Genomic DNA, 22,642 nt, shown 5'->3' with positions numbered 1-22,642 from the left:
GATACTGTCAATCACGTGTGGCACATACGGTAATACCAGTGGCGCATGCAAACAAGCGGCTATCTGCCACAGTTTGGGGGGAAGTGTTTGACAACGTACGCGACAGGAATGGGACATTATTCATTTCTGGACCAGATCGTCATACCCTCCCATACTAATGCTGGTACACACCAAGTTAAGGGTGAAATCATGAGAACACACAGATGTAAGTGGCTAGATAGGTAGACAGATAGATAGATGAATAGATACGTAGATAGACACCATAAGTACTTGCAGTGCGCAAAGAAATGTTTTGCATTAAAAAAAATGCTGAATTGTAGAACAAACTACAATTCGCCGAAGCGGAGAAAGGGAAACTGATAAGCACTTCAAGAACGACTGGTAGCAGATTTTGTGTTTTACGGAAGCGCCGTTGTTCTGTCTAGCTACCACAGCTTTCTTGCGACTTACTTTTTTTGTTTCCCGCTTATTCTTGTTTATTTTAAATATTTCTTCAGCGCTTTGTGTTTCCTGCTCTCGACAGTTCAACTAATCGCCTCTCTGAATCAAGCTACATCCCTCACGTCGCGGAAACCGCGAGATGAGCGTCTCTTTTTTCCGATGCTTTCCGGTAAGGGCGATCTTCGCTTTTCATGTTTTTTGTGAACTCCTTATGAAACGTAAACCCTAAGTCATGTCATACTCCCGCAAGAATGGAAGGCTCTGCAACGTGAGCTGTGCGGAGCAAAATGTAAGGGAAGCGAACTGACACACGGCCGCTTTACGGGTACGCTGTTACTACGCGGAGTTTCTTTCGCCATTCGTGGCAACGCGTGAAGGAGTGGTGCGATACGTGCAAAAAAAAAAAAAACGCCTGTGCTGTGCAACGACCGTCCGTGCACGATATATCAAGCAAGAAAACGCCTACCGCCTGCGGGCTATCGGCTCACCGACGTGTCAAGTGCAGCGGTCAAGCTGTACCATATGCCACTTTTCGTTTCCAGCGGTAGAAGAAAAAAAAAAGAGAGGTACGTCGTCTCGTATTCATTTTTGTTGGTTTGCCTTGAGGAGAAAAGTAGAGCCTTCGCTGGCCGCTTTCCCATGTAGTGTCGCCATCTATAGGGACGGCGCGTGAACATAGCAATATCCTCGCCATATGCTGTGTTGGCGGTTGAAATCTGCCAATAACGTATTTGCTGTTAGGATCAGTTTAGCTTAAGCTTGAGTAGATAAGGTTGAATAAATGTGCTTATATCAGAGTGCCGTTAAACGGTGAAATAAAAGCAGATCAGTGCTTTGAGCTATAGCCGGCTTATGTCGGCCGTCAGTACTCATTAACATCGCTTTACTTGGTAATGCAGTAACCGTGGCTTAGTAATTACGTCCTTATAACTCTTGAGTTCTAAACACTATCACGCTCAGTATGTGTGCTGCACCGTGGAAGCTCGAGGGCAAGTACAGTACTTATCGATTGAAACGGGACACACGTAGCGCGTGGCCGCCGGTGCATATGCCACCACTCGTGGGCGTTCGTGGAACCAAGGCGTTGCATTGTGGTATAGAGTGAGGGAGAGAACACTTACAGAGCAGGATTACTCCTTCCGGTCGCTAAAGAGTTGGTATTTAGTTCACAAAGCCCACACTTTCAGCGTGGTGGTGCAAGGCCCGCACGCTTTCGCATGCATGCAGCCCGAATTGCATGAACGATGCGCACCATTTAAGCAGACGACGCCCTCGATCTGCGCTCTTCGATGATGAGGCACGTAGGAGATATTGGGCCTGAAATATGATCGCAGATATGATAAACAGCTGCACAAAAGCACAAAGTTTGTCAAGCTTTTTGTCATGAAGAAAAAGAAAAGCAGCAGCCATGGGCCTGTTTCCGTGCAGCATTAAAACAATCACTCACTATTTTGTTGTTTCACCCCAAGCAGCCAATATTGCGGCTATTCTGCGTGCCAAACTTTTGTAGAGCTGCCGGCCACGGAAGGACGAGCGAGCTTCTGCTATATTTATACAATAAGCCACAGTTTTCCCTAGCGACACTAATACATGATAATATTTCCATGTTGCATGAAGGCAATCAATCCTGCCACTCATTTTCTTTCTTGTCGAGCCAGAAAGCATGAAAAAAACTTTGAATGCTTTTCTGCAAATGTTTATCAGGTATACGAACGCACGCAAGGCGCAATCTCTTAACTGAATCTTGTGTCCTTGTTGCACAGTATGCGTACCGCATCGCCTAAGCACTCAGAACAAGAGGGTCGTCCGCTGGCGCCGCAATAAAAGTGGTGCGCAGCGGCGAGCTAGTGCAGTCGACATGCGAATGTGCGTGAGCCTTGCAGCGCCACGCTGGCGGTGGACACATGGTTAACTACAGGCCGACACTTTGGCGACCGGAAAGAGCAATCCTGCTCCATAGGTGTTCTTCCCCTCGCTCTATACCACAATGCGACACATTGGTTCAGCGCGCACCCACTAGCGGCGGCACATGTACCGTCAGCCACGCGCTCCGAGTGTCCTGTTTCAATTCGTCAGTAGTGTACACTGTAAGGTTGCACAGTGGCGCCGATCGGAATACACTTTATAGAGTTATCAGGGGTAGGTTTGGCGGTTAGTTTGATGGCGCATGGCCTTTACTTGCTTTCACTCTTTCTTTCGTGTTTCTCTTTTCCTCTTTTCTCCCCTTCATTCCTTCCCCAGTGCAGGGTAGCAAACCGAACGTGCGTCTGGTTAACCTCCCTGCCTTTCCTTGCATCTTTATCTCTCTCTCTCTCTCTTCCGTCATGCTTAGACGTCATGATATCAGCTTCGAAAGTGATAGCTGCCACCATGGCTTGAAACATAAACTTCGTATTTCTCTTCAGTACACAAAAAATGAATCGCAAAGCACTCCTTTAAATAAAGGACGGCGAGGGTAAAAGCAAGGCATACAGAGTGATACGCGTTCACGGGAATGACGAAACTATTTCCCGATGACTCTAAATTATGCCCCGATTAACGTCACTGTACAAGATCAAATTGCTCTGGGCCACGCACTCGTGTGGTGTAGCTCATACCGAGCGCGATAGTAATTGAATTCGCCGAGCAGAATTCGTGGGTGAAAAGAAAAAAAACCAGTAAATGACATGAACTGGCTCCAGCACTGATGCTACACTTTGTGAATCTTCTTTGTTGGTTGAGGATTAAAATGGGTTGCACATCACTTTGGTGCGCTTAAGGATTGATGTCACTGTGGTTGTATGTCGTCGTCTGTTGCAACGAATTCTCAGGTGAGAATTCCAAGAATGATTTGTTCCGATGATGATCTGCCATGTACTAAAATTCAGACTGCTCGTCTCTATGCACTACATGGACGATACTCTAGCAGGGCGCATCTCAAGGTTGTCCGCCCACATGGTTAAAGGGACACTAAATGCAACTATTAGGTTGACGTTGATTGTTGAAATAGTGGTCCAGGAACCTCGTAGTGTTACTCTTGTGCCAAGGAAGGACCTGCTTTTATAATAAAATCACGTTTTAGCGGATCGCATCGGGTTAATACACTTCAAATTACCCGCTTTAAGAAGCAGACCAACCGCACCGACTCGTGTCACTGTTGCCATGCAAAGCGTTGCCCGGCTTTACTGGGCTAGTAGCAGCAGACCGAAAGCAGCGGGAGCCACAGCAGCAATAACAGTCATCTATCAATTTCCCACCATTGGCTCCGAGATTGCAGACGAATTTTGCTTAAACTGCACCCCGCTAGATGGTACCACCTGTCCAGTGTAACTACACGAAAATTGAATTTTGGAACCACTCACGCCATTCCCCATGATGAAGTCTGGTGGTTCTCTTTTGCGTAAATCAAACAGAAACGAAGAAGCAGCATTTCATTGCGTCTCTTGATGCACGGAAGGTTCTTTATTTAGTGCAGCTAGATCAATTACTAGTGAGTAATTGTAGGTGGCTCATCTGATGTTGTCGGGATTATTTTGAGAATTTCCAACTGTGGTACATGTGTGCCTTTGTCTCATTAGGTAGAGTAATGTTGTTGATAATACTATCGTTTTAGATGTCATACATTGAGCTTTCACTCTGACGTAGATCATTATTTAAATTTAGTGTCCCTGTAAAATCTTTTTTTCTACGACCTCAATATTTCTAATTTTGAATATACGGTTCTTTTATTCAGACAACGATAAAATACGCCTCAAAGAACATACCCCCCTCCACCCACACACACACACACTCACACAATGGAAGAAAGCTGTGACAAAGTGCGGGAATAACGTAACCACAGCATACATGAACAGCAAAAAGAATAAGGAAAAAAGTGGTATTTTGTGCCTACTCTTCAAACGACGAGCTGTACACACTGCTTCAAATTTTATTGCCTAATATTTTTTATAGCCCTGCCAATCTCTAAAAATATACAAAAAAGAAAACGAAAAAACTAAACAGTTAAACTCGACGGACTTGAAGGGCACAACCAACAAACAGCAGACAAGAATTAATTCAGCTAGCACACGAAAAAAAAATGCAGGATGAAAATGAATTTTTTTAGCAGGAACATGTGAGATACAAGCGTGTGAGTACAGCAATTCATAAAGAAATGAGTAGATACCAAGGAATATGATGCAGTTTAGCCATACACAAGTTTTGGTTTCATGCATGCAACAACATGACAACCCTGTAACCATTTAGTAATCGTTGGGAGAAATAAGCCATGTAAAATAAGAAAAACAAAAACAACAAGGCAGCTTTTTGATCTTAATTTCTTTACACATCGACATGACAGGCCATTTGTACTTCTCATTTACGCATAAAAATAATGACCTTACCGGGGAAGGTTCAAGAAATTTAAGCCATTTCCACCATGAAGTGAAAGCTGTATACGAAGTTTAGAACATTAATTCGTCTGAGTTTCTATTGTGCTTACCTTGTGCTCATCTGCTTTCTTCTCTTCATTTGTGTTACTTGGTTGTGTGAATCTCCTCTTTTCTGATCTGCTTCGTGCGAAATTATGATGTTTGTAAACTTTTCTCGTTAGTTTCTTGGAAATATCGCTTATGCTTTGCAATTATCTGTTTTTAGTTATATACTGTGTCTATTGTTTTTCTTCTGGTTCCTGCTCTGATTTAGATGTTCGGTGCGTGTAAACAATTGACGCCGGCGTTTCGCTGTCGCTTCGCTGCCTCAGACTGATGAAATTAACCATTCAGTGTCACTCACGTTCACGAGTGAGTGCGCGCTGGTGTTACAAACGTGCGTCCTGCTCGGCTCAAGTACGTGTGCCAAACGTGGAATCTGCTCGACGCTGGTGTGAGAAACCAAACGTCGACAGAGTGGTCCCTTAAACTGCGCTGAAGTTATACCAAAGAAAACGAAAGCTTTTCAGCACTTCACCGTACGTGCAATCTTCTGCCATATTCTCCTCTTGGTGAACGGCAACAATGCACTCTCTTCTTTTAATGACCATCTTTCTTCGCATTGTCGTAGCGCAACGCTTACATTTGAATTTCTAACTTATGCTGGGAGTTAAATTTCGCCGTTCGGAGTTGAATCGAATGAGCGAAGAAGTGTTGCGATGCGGTGTAGCACACGACATTGACGACAACTTGAAAACTAAATACGAGGTGCACGTTCTATATAGACTTCAGTCAAGATAAGCAGAGGAACTGCGCTACCGAAGCGAAATTTTTCTTGAAAATTAGGGCAGCGATGCATCCTCTGTTTTTTGCGCGGGATAGGAATTCAGCGACATTTTGTAGTAGATGTCATTGCACTCTACTGTGCAGGTTCAATAAGTAAATGCGAGAATGCTCGTGTTGACATTACGTTTTTGTGGAGTTCAGTACCGGTACTTCAGCATAAAGGAGTAGCCAACGACACTTTTTATTCGAACGTATTTTTGGAGCCTTTTTTTTTTATCTGTTTCCATTGTTTTGAGTTAGCGTTACTTCAGGCTGTCTACAGTATATATACTGCCACGTTCGTTTCTTAAGCTTTGTTATCGCCCGTTACACTACGTTCAGTGCAAGTCGCGCCTACGATATCCTCGAGGCTTCAACGCTATGGTAGATCGTTTTGTTAAGATTACGCCCACTTCTGGCACATTACGGATTTTTCTGGAACCTGCGTCACCGCTAGCGATTACGCTAGAATATTTGATGGCAAGGTGTAAGTTCCGACATGCTTCACCGCTTGTCAGTTGATCAACGGCCGACGCTCTGTTCGCCGTTATCAGTGCCAGTGTCCTGCTGTAATCTCACTTTTCTTTTGTTGGCCACAAGTTCGGCCCGAATAAGGAGTTTTATTTTCGACCTGAAGTCTGCTACCTTCGCCAACGTCACGACGCTGTGACAATACATACTGCCATAAGTCTCCCATCAAAGCTCTCTGTAGTCAGTTTACTTAGCCTTATAAGTCTTTCATAAATGTTTGTACACCGACATACATACTACAGTAGTAAATGTATGATGCGAGGACTTGTACGAAGAATACACTAACAGCTTTCGTGAGCGAACAGCTAAGCTAACGCTTTTTAGGGCCAATGTAGCCTCACAATATCATCACCTTCGATTGCAATGTCTATAGGGCTGGCCTAGTTTAGTCAGCCAGATTGTCATTTGCTTGGAATGTTGAACTAATCATTAAAACGTTATCAGCCCTTCGCCTTGCCGCTGATTACCATGCGTCTTCATATGGTATAAAATTGGCGGAGAAGTGCCTCAGTCGTAACTCAATAGAGCATCGGTCACTGAATTCAAAGGTTGTGAAGTTCATTCTCACCGATTGAAAGGGTGTTTTTTCGTCCAACTTAACACATTTCGATTTGTCGTATTTTTTTACGCCACAGCTAAGAAACAAACAGGAATTATTCACGCTATGTCTCCCTTTGATTCACTGTCTGTCTAATTCATTCGACTATCTCTACATGAAATCTGATCACTGGAAAAATTATCCTTCTGTCGTGTCAAACGGTCGAGTTCTCATTAAACTAACGCCGAACAAAAAGGGTGTTAGTGCGGTCATTCTTTATCGTGCGAAGGAGCTTCTCTGCACACAAGCTGCTTGTTCCGAGTGAAAAAAATAGTTGAAAGGACTGCACGGGTTAGCATGGAATAAACGAGAACTAGACACGTTTGTCGACCTACCCTTCCATTTGATTCACTTTCCACCTGTTATTACATCTTTCTTTCTTTCTTTCTTTCTTTCTTTCTTTCTTTCTTTCTTTCTTTCTTTCTTTCTTTCTTTCTTTCTTTCTTTCTTTCTTTCTTTCTTTCTTTCTTTCTTTCTTTCTTTCACTTGAAAAAGACTTTTCATGAACGCAGACTCCATCCAACTTCCTTTTCTGGTCACTTCTCCGTGCTTCTGAGTAACGGCAACAGAACAGTCGCATCCATCTTTGTCGCTAAGTAGGTGGTACTCAATCCCGCTGGGAACAAGTCCTGCGCACGCTCCTAATGTGAACGTTTTCATCACTTGCCCTTTACTTATTCTAATTGCTTGATATGTGGGCTTTAACGTCCCAAAACCAAACCACCATATGATTATGAGAGACGCCGTAGTGGAGGGCTCTAGGAATTTCGACCACCTGGGGTTCTTTAACGTGGGCCCAAATCTGAGCACATGGGCCTACTGTATTTCCGCTTCCATCAGAAATGCAGCCGCCGCAGCCGGGATTCGATCCCGCGACCTGCGGGTCAGCAGCCGAGTACTTTAGCCACTATAGACCACCACGACGGGGCTTTCCTTATTTTGATGACTGTTGTACAATAAAGCATGCATGCTTTAAAAGCAGAAGAAATTCGCGTTTCATGGTTTCGAACGCGTTGATTTATACAGCGCTGTACTGAGGTGTTCCTATTAAGTTTATTCTTACATTCTGCCAACGCTCCTGCAAGATAATAAGGTAACATAGGAAAAAGAGAAAACGGCCCTATGCAAAATACTTCCGGGAAAACGTAAGAAACAAGCGCATACGCATGCGTGCACACACACTTTAGTGCCATGAGCAACTGATTACTCCTGTTTCTCTTTTAGTCACTTCCTATTTTCCAAATTTTTAGAAAAAAAATGGTTCATATTAAACGAAGTCAGTTTCACCGCAAGACTGAAGTCATGTGATCAGTTGCGACGAATTGGAATGTTTTATGAAGCAAAGTTATAGCAGCTAGCTCTCTTGAGTTCAATCTTGCGTCACTCTACGAGCCTTGGGTTAGAGCGACTGCTGCCGCTCCACACAGTGAAGTGGGTTTTCACGCTGTCTGTATAGCCTTACCACGAAGTTAGCGCTGAGAGAGCACACCTAGTGTATGGACCTGTATAGTTATGTGATGTCTATTGAGATTGTACACGTGCTGGTGACCGTGTCTTTGCATTCGAATTTCGGAACTGCTGCTCCAGCAACATGAACTCCTAAAGTCGGTTACAGCCTAAGAATAAATGTAAGCTTCGCCCACAGCGGTCACGGTGCTACACAGGCAGAATTTTTGTAAAGGGTCTCACTAGTTGCAGTCCCGTGAATACGTGACGTGAGGGCACTTCACGTATTTCGAACATATGACTCGGCCGTACAAGCACTGGTTCATTGCTCTTGTTTTCGGTAGAAAAATTTTACTTCCTAATTTTTATTGAACATTCTGGCTTCACTGCTCAGCCAAATGTAACAATTAACAACAAACGACGAACTTCTAATTTATAACGAATGCGTAACTGGTGCCGGCTGACGTGAAAGGAAAGAACGAATCTGGGCGAATCCAGTGGCATTTGATCGTCGAGTTGTATCACGGATATATTCACCTGCATCTTTGGAAACTCCGAAGAGACTTTACGGGCCCCCGGCGTGTGCCACAGGCCTCAATTATTTTCTTCATGTACAGCTAATAAAGACGATAGTTTTTCTTCGGGACATTGGACGTCAAAATTTTGGTCTGTCTGTCTGTACATTTGTCCGTTTGTTTGCAATAACTATACCCCAGACGACACTAAACGACACCCCAAACTGCCAACCTCCGCAGCACTCACCAAAATTGCTCAAGTTTCAGCGTTCATACTTGTGCAATTGTCAATTAAAAAGCAATTATTGGGCATATCTGAGGCACCATTACAACACATCCATATTTTGTATGTGTGTCTTCATACTAGAGAAGGCACGCATAAGTAATTATAAGGACCATAGCGTTTATAACACTGCGCTGACAGTGCAACGTGATGCTCAAAAAAGCAAGTGTTTCCAACGCTTTGCCACGACGACGTGGTGGTGGTACCTGCCCGTCCGCTTGGCGTTCTACACTTTATCGCCTCCGAAACAGGCACGCATCTTTCTACGTGGGCGCGCACGCCTTCCTTCATTTCGAAGATAACTGCCAGATGGCGCTCGTGTCTAACGTGCCTCGATGCGCTTACTAGCCTTCGCTGCACGGATCAAGACTCTCTAACGCAGCGCTTCCAGAATACAATTTACCGATTTTCTTGCGCACAACATCAAATAAACGTTTTGCTCACTCTCTCCAGACGCAAGACAATCGTCATTCGATCGCAATTGCAGTGAAACATGCAGATACGGGGCCATTTTTTTCACCTATGCTTCGTTACAGTGCCATGTCAGTGCACGTTTAAGAACGGCGCATGGTCGAAATTTCTGGAGTCCACCAATATGCCGGGCTTCACAATCATCCAGTAGTTTTGGCTCGCAGAACCCCAAGTATATTATTGAACACCAGCTTTGAAAAAAAAATAAAGGCTGTCAGATTTCATCAAATTCCACAGAGCACAATTATGACGCATTTTTTTCGGGTGAAACACGAATTTCTGCGTGTTATTCAAGTGATTTTATGGTTCGTGTATTCTTCCTTTTGAAAAAGGTGCCCATTTCTTTTGATAATCCGCATCAACACCGACTACCGCTGTGCCTCGATGACAGGCAATGTTCTCCTCACTATCAAACTCCTTTTATACGGACAGATTTTTTTTTACTTTTCTCAGCGCTATGCTGCTAATAAGAACGTGTTTTTTCTTTGTTTTTCCTTCCATTCGTTGCTCTGTTCAACGTCGTTCCTGACAAAGGAGGAATGAACATCACATTCTTGCCGGTGAAATGAAAAGTGACCGTTTAGCTGTCCACGAGTTTGTTGCGCATCGGACTTGCGTCGGTGGTATTAGGCAGGTGACCCCTTGTCAAAATATGTTAATCTACGCTCGGCATTCTACGATGCCAGGAAAATTTGCGAAAAGCGTATATAATGAGGGCTGTCGCGTACACATGTTGGAGTACTCAAATGTTCTCTCCTCCACTCGAAAAAAAAAAAGAAAGAGTGCTGCAAAATGCACACGCGTCGCTGTCTCCGACATCCATCGGTTCTCTCTCCGTGCTTTTTCTTGGAGAGAAAAGATACAAAGGGAAACAGAAAGAAGGGTCGATGATTTTGCCATAACGTAGTCGGAAGACAATTTCACATTCATGAAACAGTCCGCTAAACAAAAAAAAAAGGCCTGCCGCTCTCATGCGCGCTGCTCTCTGTCTCTCACTATATATATATATATATATATATATATATATATATATATATATATATATGATCTAACAGACAATAATGCCAAGTAAGGTATAGGAGAATTCATTAGGCCAATTGTAATGAAATTAAGAAGAAAGAAAAGTGGGTGAAAAGATAACTTGCCGTGGGCAGGATGGGCAAACAAATATAAAACGTTATATATATATATATATATATATATATATATATATATATATATATATATATATATATATATATATATATATATATATATATTGTTGCGGGTTCGCGGCTATGCAGCTATGCGGGCGGTGCGAAGAAGAAGACGACGACGTTTTTGGGCTGTTCGAAAATACACAACGGCTGCCATCTTGACTGCTGGAGTACTTTTCTACTCTAAAGTAGTAAATACATTCGCAACATTTTGGTGGTGGCGCTGGGTACGACGCAAGACGGAACTTCGAAGCGGACGTGTTCTCGACTGCCCGACCATGGCAACAGAAACCAATTCTGCCGCTCCTGTTTCAGCCGCGACTCCGGCGCAGCCTGTACAGCCGGTCGTATTGACGCAACCGCGCGACCCTGGCAACTTCTGCGGCACCGACCATGTTGACGTTGACGACTGGATTCCGAAGTTCGAGCGGTTTGCAGCAGTGTACCGGTGGGACCCTACGATGATGCTCGCCAACGTTGGCTTCTATCTCTGCGGAACAGCTGGCGCGTGGTTCGAGGCTCATGAAGCGGACATAACCAGCTGGGATACTTGCAAACAGAAGCTTCGTGACCTGTTTGGTAAGGCCGTCGGACGCCAGCGGGCCGCTTCTAAAGAACTCTCTGGTCGGGCACAAACTACGACCGAATCATATGTCACCTACATCCTTGACGTTCTCGCCCTTTGCCATCGTGCCGACCCCAACATGTCCGAGGAAGACAAAGTAAGCCATTTACTTAAAGGCATTGCAGATGATGCTTTTAACATACTGGTTTCCAAAGACTGTTCCACCATTGATGACATCATCAAAGAGTGCCGCCGATTCGAAGAGCTGAAGAGTCGCCGGGTCGCCAAGAATTTCTTGCGTCTTCCGAACACGGCCGCTACGTCATCTTGCGAGGACCTTCAGCCGCCATGCAGTCAACCACATAACAACGAGAGTGTGGTTCGCATCGTTCGTAGAGAAATCGAGGCCGCGTCTCCGTCTTTTCTGACCCGCCCATCTGATGATCGACCAACGATCTCGTTGATCCAACAGGTCGTGAGAGAGGAGCTGGCAAACGTTGGGCTGCAGCCTGTATGTTCGTTGACGGAACCTCGGGTCAGTACCATAGCGCCTTCTCCTGCACCAGAAAGATTCCGCCGCTATCGTGATCCTGCTCAGTGGAGGACACAGGACGACAAGCCTATATGTTTTCATTGTCATGGTGTAGGACACATCTCCCGCTACTGTCGTTTCCGCACGTATCCACCTCGGTCGTTTCCTGGCTATCGACGTGACGACAACCACCGGCCCCTGCAGTACAGCGCTCGTGACGATGGACCGTACAATGGCACTCCTGCGACGCCAGTCCGCCGGTCCAGCCGTTCGCCGTCCCCGCATGACCGTCGCTCCAGGTCACCTCAGCACCGCCGCTATTCGTCGCCCCACCCTAGTGGACGCCCTTCTTCGGAAAACTGAGCAATGCAGCTCCCGGAGGTGACGCTGCATTGGACTCCCGACCTGAAAACCCTCTGCTGACCTTGACTACGGACAAAAACCTGCTTGATGTAGAAGTGGATGGCCTTCCTGTTACTGCCCTTATTGACACCGGCGCACATATTTCAATTCTGAGCTCTGACCTCCGTGCACGATTAAACAAGGTCCTTACGCCGCCAGAGTCCCTATTTGTACGTGTCGCTAGTGGAGCGACCCCGGCTGTGCTCGGAATGTGCACCGCGCGTGTGAGATTCGCCGACCGCCAGACGTCCGTTCTATTCCATGTTCTCGCTCACTGTCCACATGACGTCATCCTTGGACTCGATTTTTTGTCCGACCACTCCGCTGTAATTGACTGCTCAGCCGGCGTCGTGCAACTTGACTTGCCTGCGGCCACCGAAGAGTCGAAGATGGTACAGAACAAGCTTTCGTGCGCTGAGTTTGTTCGCCTCCCACCCCAAGCCCTAACTTGTGTCACAGTTGAACCATATCCCAGTGTTCCGGATGGGGATTACGTGGTCTTTCCCTCTCCTGGTGTTTTACTGGCCCGCAACGTTTCCTCCCCGTACACCATATTAACTGTCACAGCGAACAAGACGTGCCTTCCTCTTCTGAACTTCGGACTCAGCCCTCAAATCCTACCACAAGGCATTGTTCTCGCCACTCTTTCACCGTCACACGAGTGCCAGATCTCATCAGTGTCACGTGAACTGGCCACAGTCGCCTCGCCGAACCCGCATAGCACCGACGCAGCCAACTCTACACGGCTCAACAATGTAACTAAGATGATTGCCTCAGACCTGTTGCCGTCTCAGGTCAAAGACCTCACTGATCTTCTCACGAGCTATTCGGACATATTTGACTTTGACGGTAGGCCCATAGGTCAAACATCGCAAGTCAAACATCGCATTAATACCGGTGATGCAGCTCCAATTCACAGGCGTCCCTATCGAGTGTCACCATCAGAGCGCCAAGTTATCCAACAGGAGGTGAATAAGATGCTCACAAAAGGCATCATAGAGCCCTCATCGAGTCCGTGGGCGTCCCCTGTAGTCTTAGTTAAAAAGAAGGACAATACCTGGCGTTTCTGCGTGGACTATCGGCATTTAAACAAGGTCACCAAAAGGGATGTCTACCCGTTACCTCGTATTGATGATGCCCTGGACTGCCTTCATGGCGCAACCTATTTTTCTTCGATAGACTTACGCTCCGGTTACTGGCAGATCGCCGTGGACGACCTCGACCGGGAGAAGACCGCCTTTGTAACGCCCGACGGTCTCTACCAATTCAAGGTAATGCCGTTTGGCTTGTGCAATGCGCCGGCAACGTTCGAGCGGATGATGGACACGCTTTTGCGCAGCTTTAAATGGTCTATCTGCCTGTGTTATCTGGACGACGTGATTGTGTTTGCCCCAACCTTTAAGTCTCACCTCGAGCGCCTTTCCTCAATTCTTTCAGTATTTCGAGAGGCTGGGCTCCAACTTAATTCTTCGAAATGCCATTTTGGGCATCGCCAAGTTACTATTCTAGGGCATCTCGTTGACTCCTCCGGCATCCGCCCCGATCCCGACAAAGTCCGAGCTGTCCTGGATTTTCCTGTACCGACTTGTGTCAAGGACGTTCGAAGTTTTGTGGGCCTATGCTCATATTTCCGACGATTTGTCAGAAACTTCGCAGAGGTCGCACGCCCCCTCACTGATCTTTTGAAGAAAGATGTACCATTTGAGTGGGGTCCTGATCAAGGCACGGCCTTTTCCCAGCTCATAACACTTCTGACCACGCCACCGATTCTCGCCCACTTCGACCCGTCTGCTCCAACCGAGGTCCGCACTGATGCTAGTGGCTACGGTATTGGCGCGGTTTTAGCCCAGCGTCAATCCGGTCACGATCGAGTTCTTGCGTATGCCAGCCGGCTCCTTTCTCCTGCCGAACGCAATTACTCTATTACGGAACGCGAGTGCCTGGCGCTTGTATGGGCAGTTGGTAAATTCCGCCCCTATTTATATGGCCGGCCTTTCACAGTTACCACTGACCATCACGCTCTATGCTGGCTTTCAGCCCTCAAAGATCCAACGGGGCGCCTTGCTCGTTGGGCTCTGCGCCTCCAGGAATTCACATACACAGTGGTTTACAAGTCTGGCCGTTTACACCAAGACGCCGACTGCCTCTCCCGGTACCCCGTTGACGCTCCAGATCTAGTAACCGACGACGCGTCCATCTGTATTTCCTCGCTCTCTGCTTTCGGCAACATGGGATGTGAGCAACGGCGTGACGCGTCCCTACGCGAGCTAATCGACCGCCTGAACACAGGCTGTACAGACAGTTCGCTTCGCATGTTCGTTGTCATAGACGGCATTTTATACCGCCGCAACATGCACCATGTGGGAAACGAACTACTACTCGTAATACCCACTCATTTGCACTCGACCGTACTTCAGCAACTACATGATGTACCAACGGCTGGCCACCTTGGTGTTGCCAGAACGTACGACCGTGTCCGCCGACGCTTTTTCTGGCCCGGCCTCTACCGTTCTGTACAACGTTATGTTAGGTCTTGTGAGTCGTGCCAACGCCGCAAAAGGCCAGCGGTACACCCCGCCGGGCTCCTTCAACCGATCGACGTACCTGCCGAGCCTTTCTATCGTGTCGGCCTCGACCTGCTGGGCCCTTTCCCTCTTTCTACCGACGGTAACAGGTGGGTCGCCGTCGCCATAGATTACTCGACCCGTTTCGCAATTACGAGACTTCTTCCAAGCAGCTGCGCTACAGATGTCGCCGACTTTTTGATTCAAGACGTCATCTTACATCATGGTGCTCCTCGTCAACTGGTCACCGATCGCGGTCGCTACTTTTTATCTAAGGTAATTGACGATCTACTTCGTTCTTGTGCAACCAAGCACAAGCTTACGACGGCCTACCATCCTCAAACAAACGGCCTCACAGAACGTCTGAATCGCACACTCACTGACATGCTCGCCATGTACGTGTCGACGGATCATCGTGACTGGGACATTGCGCTACCCTTTGTCACTTTCGCTTACAATAGCTCACGCCACGACACTGCTGGATATTCTCCCTTTTACCTTTTGTATGGAAGAGACCCGACATTGCCGTTCGACACGCTTGTACCCAACCCTGCCGACCTGTCCACAGCATATGCTCGCCGCACTATTAGCACCGCGGAGAAAGCCCGTCAGATTGCCCACCAGCGCCTTTCGGACTCGCAGCTCCGTCAGAAACGTAGCTATGACAGCCACCATCGGGACATCCACTTTAGTCCAGGTGACCTCGTTCTTCTGTGGACTCCGTCGCGACATGTTGGTCTGGCTGAAAAGCTTCTACCCAAGTATTCCGGACCTTATCGTGTGCTACGGCAGGTAACTGATGTTACCTATGAAATAGCACCTCTAAACCCTTCGATACCTTCCACATCTTCCGACATCGTCCACGTCGCTCGCCTCAAGCCGTACATCTCGTCCAACACCTGCTAACAAGCGCCGGGTCGGCGCTTTTCGCCGCCGGAGGTCGATGTTGCGGGTTCGCGGCTATGCAGCTATGCGGGCGGTGCGAAGAAGAAGACGACGACGTTTTTGGGCTGTTCGAAAATACACAACGGCTGCCATCTTGACTGCTGGAGTACTTTTCTACTCTAAAGTAGTAAATACATTCGCAACAATATATATATATATATATATATATATATATATATGTCAGAGCGAGAACACGATTATGTCGGGCTTCTTGTCGACAATGCCTTGTTTTACCATCATTTGTAGTTCTTTAAAGAGCACTCTTACCTCCGTCGCCACTTTTTTTTCAGCTGGCACGCGTCGGCTTCATTTGTCTCGACAGATGCGCGTATCCTCGGGTAATTCTGGGTTTTCCTGGAACGGCAATGACGCCGCTGCATCTGGGCGCGCCTTCACGTCGGCTTTCAATTGATCGTCGCCTGCTGATGCCCCCAAGGGTGCTCACTCCTGGCTGTGACCGGGGGCAGCTAACCACCTGCGCTGGTCATATAGAATGCACTCTTTCGTGCGCAATTTCTCTGCATTCGACCCATGGATTGGGATGCGCATGCTGACTTTATATTCAAAAGTGGTTAAATTTGCGCTCAAAGTTTTTATTTTTTTTCAGAATTTGAACGTTCTGCTTTCAGGAAGGGTGCGTTGCACTTATCGTTGTGCCAGCACCATGTGTTATTGGATTCGCCGCCTGTGCTGAGACAACTGATGACTGTTTTCGGGGTCTTTATCAGCATCACCTAAACGAAAAAGATCAGTGGGGCAATCGTTTTATATTTGTTTGCATAGGGTGCACGCTTTAACGTGATAGCGTTAGAGAGCTACTGTCGCAGAGAGCTACTGTTGGCGTCGGCATCGTTAGTTGGGAGCGAAAAATCATCCGTGAGCGAAAAATCAAGAAAGAAGCAAATACAATAAAGAGTAAAATTTCCTGTTCCATTGAGGATCGAGATCGTGCCGTTCGCGTGGCAAGCAGGTGTCCTACCTGTCCTACAATGTTACTTGCAGCTGCTTCGAAAAAAAAAACACTAAATAAATGCCATGTAGCGGAGTCTCCTTAACGCATTTCGTTCAACAGTTGTCACGACGAAAACGAGCCCCGGTCGGCGATTTGTTGGCGCATTTGGGAGGCCATCGAACTACGTCGAAAAAGACCGGGATAGTACGGCCATCGTCGCTAAAAACACACAGGAACTATCAGACAGCCCTAAAAATGGGCAAGCATGTCCATTTAGCGGAAAAATATCATGCCTGTCCAGAGGCGCTGATCAAGCAAACCGCAAACACTACATGTTGTGCTGCCATCTGGGAGGCATTGTGAGACTTTTGATGGTCCCCGAGATGGCAAGCGTGCGGCGTGTATCTTAAAGGCCATGCGACTCTTGCTTTAGATAAAAACCTGTATGTACCATTCGCGCACGTGCGCGCGCGCCATTTCTGACACATTGTGAAAAACGTGTCTCGACTACAGCAGAGAGTTCCCCGCCACGGTGGTCTAGTGGCTAAGGTACTCGGCTGCTGACCCGCAGGTCGCGGGCTCGTATCGCGGCTGTGGCGGCTGCATTTCCGATGGAGGCGGAAATGTAGTAAACCCGTGTGCTCAGATTTGGGTGCATGTTAAAGAACCCCAGGTGGTCGAAATTTCCGGAGCCCTCCACTACGGCGTCTCTCATAATCATATCGTGGTTTTGGGACGTTAAACCCCACAAGTCAATCAATCAATCAATCTTACAGCACAGAGCCGTTATAGCAGAGGGAAGTGGCCACACTGCACAGTCACTGCGTTACTATAGATACGTCACGCTTGCGCACGCGCACGTTTGTGTGTGTGTCCGTGTGTGTGTAACAGAACATATCAGTAAGTGTGCACTTAGCGGTTGAAGGGTGCACAAGGCGCCTGATTTCGCTATCGCGTTCAACTCTTAAAGGCGAAGCTTAGCGGGCCCCAATTTTTTCTTCCTTCTGTGAATTTTAAATTTCTTTCTAGACTGACTGTCAAAGTGGAAATCTCGGCCACATTTTCTGTTTTTTAATAGTGCACCAATTTCTATTCTTGCAACAATCAATAATATTCACTCAATCGCTGCATATACTTCAAAGCTTTTTTTTATTCATTTGGCATGGTATCTACGTGTTCTGCTTTGTTTGCGTTTAATTTCATGCGGACAATTTAGTGATCACTAACTGGAAGGTTGAGAACATGAACGGATGATGTCTCCGGAGATTTCCAGCTGTTATCTAAAGGGCTTACAGGTTGACGTTATTGGAAGACGTCCGGCGCTGCAGCTTAAAAATTTCAAAGAGCTCACCTATAAAGAGTTTTGGCATTATTTGTTTGCATTATGATCTTTCTGGGGAATGACAGGGCACAAAAGGCATCAAAATCCGTAAAAAGTATAACGTAATTTAGCATACAAAAAATTGCAAGAAACACGACGAGGTTGCCCTATGACTTTTCTTAGCTATTTTTATGAAACATCACTGTTGAAGCACTAAGCAACTAGAAAAATGGAATATATTTTTAGGTGGCGCTGGGACATTCCTTTCGCTATCTTATTCAGAATGTTTTAGAAGAGAAGAGCATGGCTTTTTTTCCAGGGTTTTACCTCGCCGTTTGTTTTTTATCATTTAATTACCATTTCATAAACTTCTGTTGAAACCCTTTCTTATCTGTATGAAAAATTCTTCGTTGCTGATAAATAAATCATTATATATAAACGGTAATCTTCCCGAAGTGAAAATTCGCGCACATAATAAACAAGAAAGACTGGTTTTGAAAGGGTGGTGCCACCATAATTGCGGCATGTGCGTTCTTTGCTGCAAGCGTTTAATAATATTATTAGTTTTTTACAGCTCCAAGAACCACGATAGACACACCAGGGTTCTTTTATTGTCACTAGTTAAGTCCATATTACCCTTTTATGTGGACAATCTTCGGTTTTGGTTTCTGGGCGTCGAGTTCAGCAGTGTAGGTGGCTTGGTCCACAAAAGGCTGTGACGCACGTCATGCTGATTATCATCTGCTCTCGCACACGCATGCCACACAAGCATCTGCAAAAAAGCGCACCAACAGTGGCCATGGCTAGCTGCAGCAGCCGTGATTCTTCGCCGGAACCTACGGGACAAAGATCCGGGGGTAACTCACATCATTACTATAGGTGCGCGCATTGGGGGAGGGGTAAGAGAGGAGGCCACTTCCGTAGTCACCTAAGAGCGGTTGTGCAAAGTCCACACATTGAAATAATAGGGAGGGGGGCGCAAAGTCAACCCTATACTTTAACATAACAGGGAGGCGGAAGGCAGCTCTGATGAGCCTTTGTCCCTTCTGAAGGAGAAACCTGCGAACTCCTACGACCACCCCTGATTTGGTGCAACGTCACTACAACTTTTGTTACCCTGCCTATGGAACTACGCCAATGCTGAATGCGCTCGCGATGGGCTTCACTCGGAAGAATCTGCATTTGGGTGCACTTTGGAAGTGAATTAAAATATGATCTAAACATTTGCTCTGTCCGACCATTCGTGTGGAGTGTCCTTGCATATAGAGGAAATGCACAAGAGGAATGTTACAGCCTCGAAGTTTGACATTGCCCTCCATTTAAACTTGTGGAAAACGAGAATCTAGCTGTTTTGGTGCCTAGACTTTACAATAGACCCAAGACCTGTACAGTACAATATTTTTTCGCAATGACAACACGAGCTTAGAGCTATGAAAGTGTGAGCAAAATTCAGTTTGTCCAGTAAGTTACTACTCGGTTTAAGTAAAGCAAGAAAAACTTGAATCTCATAAGTTTCTTCATTTTTCCGCCTTTACCACTTCTACAGAACAGAAAAAAGTAAAGTTGCTTAATTTACAACACTGGCGAAAACAGAAACAAAAAAAATCACTTGCTGCAAGAGAGAGTGGGTGAAGAGAAAAAACATCGCCACTATGTACATTCAGAGACGTAGTAACACCCGTTATCTTCACAATTTTCGTCCTCTCTCCTCGACCAAATCCCAGCTGTCGTGCTTCTACTAGAACGCACAGAAATAACGAAGGGCAGAACTGGCATTGCGAAAGTAGTGAAAACTATTTGGCAGAACTCTCGAAGAGGTCTGCGTGCTAAATTGCTCCGAAAAGTTTCGTATGCTTGAAGCACCTGCCAAGCAAAACGTTCTCAAGTGGCTGAGAAGATTCTCGACTCGTTCGCCACCTCAGCTTCCTTGCGCCTCACTATCTCACGCATAGTCATGGCCAAACACCTAACTATGTCTGAGCTGGCGTGAACCGGCAGAGAGAGGGCTGTTAAATTATTCAGCTCCAACTGTCAGGGCCGTTTTCGCCAGGCACGTAATCCGAGATACCTTTCCGTTTCGTAACAACCATTGCGTTTAGGGCAAGATTCAGGCGTTCGTGCTCTTTTACCACGTTACGAATCTCGACGGGAATGACACCGCTGTCTTTTTACGTCCCTTCGTTCACTTCGTACACTGCTTCTGTTGCTCTTTGTGGTCTCGCTTAAACTGAAATGAAACGTGCAACTGGTGTTAAAAAAACGTGGTTGACACCTCTTTTTAGGAATCCGTAAAACACGAAAGTGAAACGTGTCTTCACAAAAGTAGTTCAGCATTCAGGGTGTAATGTTTCGCCACAAGGGCGAAGAAATGAATGCTTAAGCAACAAATTACAAAAGTCCCGCGAAGAACGTCAAGCAGCTCGAAAGTTGCAGTGCCCACCTGAAGCAGAAAGGGCGCACAAAATGAGCACACCACACATAAGCGTGGACTAACAACTGTAACAGCTCGACACTTAAAGGCGCTGCTTTCAACACAAAGAAATATCTATGAGACAGACGCACAAGCATACACAGCACAAGAGCAAACAATGGCCATGATTCTGACTTCGTGGGTGAGCAGCGTGACTGACATTTTCGTGAACGCAGCCACGGCAGCGAGTGAAGTGAGCTTCGTGCTTGCCTGGATCGTGATTCAGATAAGCATGTGCGCAGGAAAAGCCATTCACAACGGAGGCGGTGCTCATCGAAACGTGATAGGCGAGGACCCTTTGAAGCGTGCCCTATGCGAGCCCTCCGCGCTATCTCACTGTCGGTAACGAAAATTCCCTGAAGTTACGGAGCTCTCAGGACCGTCAAATGGTATATAGTGCATGTAATTTGCTTGCCGTTAGCTAGCTACACAACGTACACTCCGTGGCTTAAAGGTTGACACCACATGCTGAAGATTGCGAGGTCCCTGGTTCGACGTTCTACAACAGCACTTTTCCTTCTTGTTTTTTTTTCTTAGTGTGTGCCATCTGTTAGTATATACTTTGCAACGTCGTATTCGTTATCAAAATACGTCAGGCGGGTCATGGTGTACCCGGGCTTAAAACGCTTTCTTGTTAAAATTTATTATTGCAGATATAAATAACATTTTAACAGGAACTTCATTGTACACTAGTAACAGCAGTTCAGCTGAAAACAACTGCACGAAATCACTTCCGTGGGATGCACAAGCAAGATAGCATAGGGTACGTGTGCTTTAAAGAAGTGCAAAGACGACGTTTAAGAGATTCTTCAAAGCGGCAAGTATTTCGTTCAGAACTTCAGATACTACTCCAAGTGCTTCTTTGTGTCACTAGTTTTTCCCAAATGGGCTTCAAGTTAAGGAGAACGTTTATTGTGATAGCAAGTGAAGAATACTTTCTATAGGTCACTTTCGTCGACAACTTCAATCTTTCATTTTATAATTAAAGTAACATTTACAGTAACAGGGCTAAACTACCCAATCCTTAGGTGGGCACCATAATGAAATGTATGTTTTTTAGATATTTGAGGGGGGGGGGGGTGTGCAAAAGCTGGCTTCAACATAGTGAGAAAAAAATTCTTTAAATGCGAAGTATTTTTTAGCGAACATCGGCGACTTTGAGCGTATCTATCTATCTAGCCGCCTACGACTTTTAGCTCTCATGGCCGTTTTGATAATGGTATCAATACCAAACATGATATGGCATATTATGACTGTATGAAGAACATATTTGACTAGCCATAACATGAAAATCATGACATGTGTGTCATGAATGTCATGATTTATATTTCATGGTCAAGCAGCTCTTGCGGTGGTTTCGTGCACATGGCGTGTTGCAAAACTGGTATGGTATGACATGATTGCATGGCGAACATAAGCGACAGACCCTAACATGAAAATGATGACATGCGCGTCATGTAACAACGTGAATACATGCCATGGTCATGATGCGCTGGCGGCCGTGTCGCTAGCTTCCCTTGTACCAAATTTTGTATTACGGGACGTGAACGAATGACGAAGGTATAATACAGGCGCAAACATGATAAACATGAGATGTCTGTCATGTAACAATATGACTACATTCTATGCTCATGCTGCACTCACGACCATTTCTCTAGCGTCACATGTACCAAACTCTATATTACGTGACGCGAACGGACGACATAGGTAAATTACACATCCAAACATGATAATCACGACATGCGTGTCATGTAACAACATGACTACATGCCACACTCATTATGCGCTCGCGGCCGTTTTCTAGCTTCACATACAATAAATTTGGTATTACGTGACGTCAATGGATGACGAAGGTATGTGAGTGGTGGAAACATGATAAGCATGAGATGCGTTTTTATGTGAGAACATGACTACATGCAACGATCTAGATGCCAATACGTTTCGACGTGACGTCGTGCACTTGTTCGCCGGCGTTCATTTCGTTGCGTCACGCCAGCGTTGCCACGCCAGGCGCCGGTCCTCCCATATACTCGCGGGCGCGCGCCGCACTGTGTTGCTTTGACGCATGCAGGTTTCGGCGTGTCCGGCGTCCCTCCGTCACAAAAAGAGGGAGACGCAGTGTTGTCTGGGTAACGCATCGGCGCAAAATGCAGCATGTCGCATTTCGCGCCGGTTGCCGTCGGGCTGCGCCGACGAA

The 22,642-nt window shown here is 46.2% G+C and overlaps 1 protein-coding gene across 1 annotated transcript in view; it reads left to right on the top strand.

Moving 5' to 3' along the window:
- The first annotated feature begins 480 nt into the window (after positions 1–480).
- LOC119186019 (uncharacterized) overlaps positions 481–22,642 on the top strand; it is a 109,895-nt gene continuing 87,733 nt past the window's right edge. Inside the window, exon 1 of the transcript XR_012895382.1 lies at positions 481–1,007. The gene's annotated coding sequence lies outside the window, so the exon portion shown is untranslated. The remainder of the gene's footprint in view (positions 1,008–22,642) is intronic.

The sequence above is a fragment of the Rhipicephalus microplus genome, chromosome 5, assembly GCF_043290135.1.
Source record: "Rhipicephalus microplus isolate Deutch F79 chromosome 5, USDA_Rmic, whole genome shotgun sequence".
Taxonomy (NCBI): domain Eukaryota; kingdom Metazoa; phylum Arthropoda; class Arachnida; order Ixodida; family Ixodidae; genus Rhipicephalus; species Rhipicephalus microplus.
Note: the sequence above shows the minus strand (reverse complement) of the source record. Positions and strands in the feature narration are given on the sequence as shown.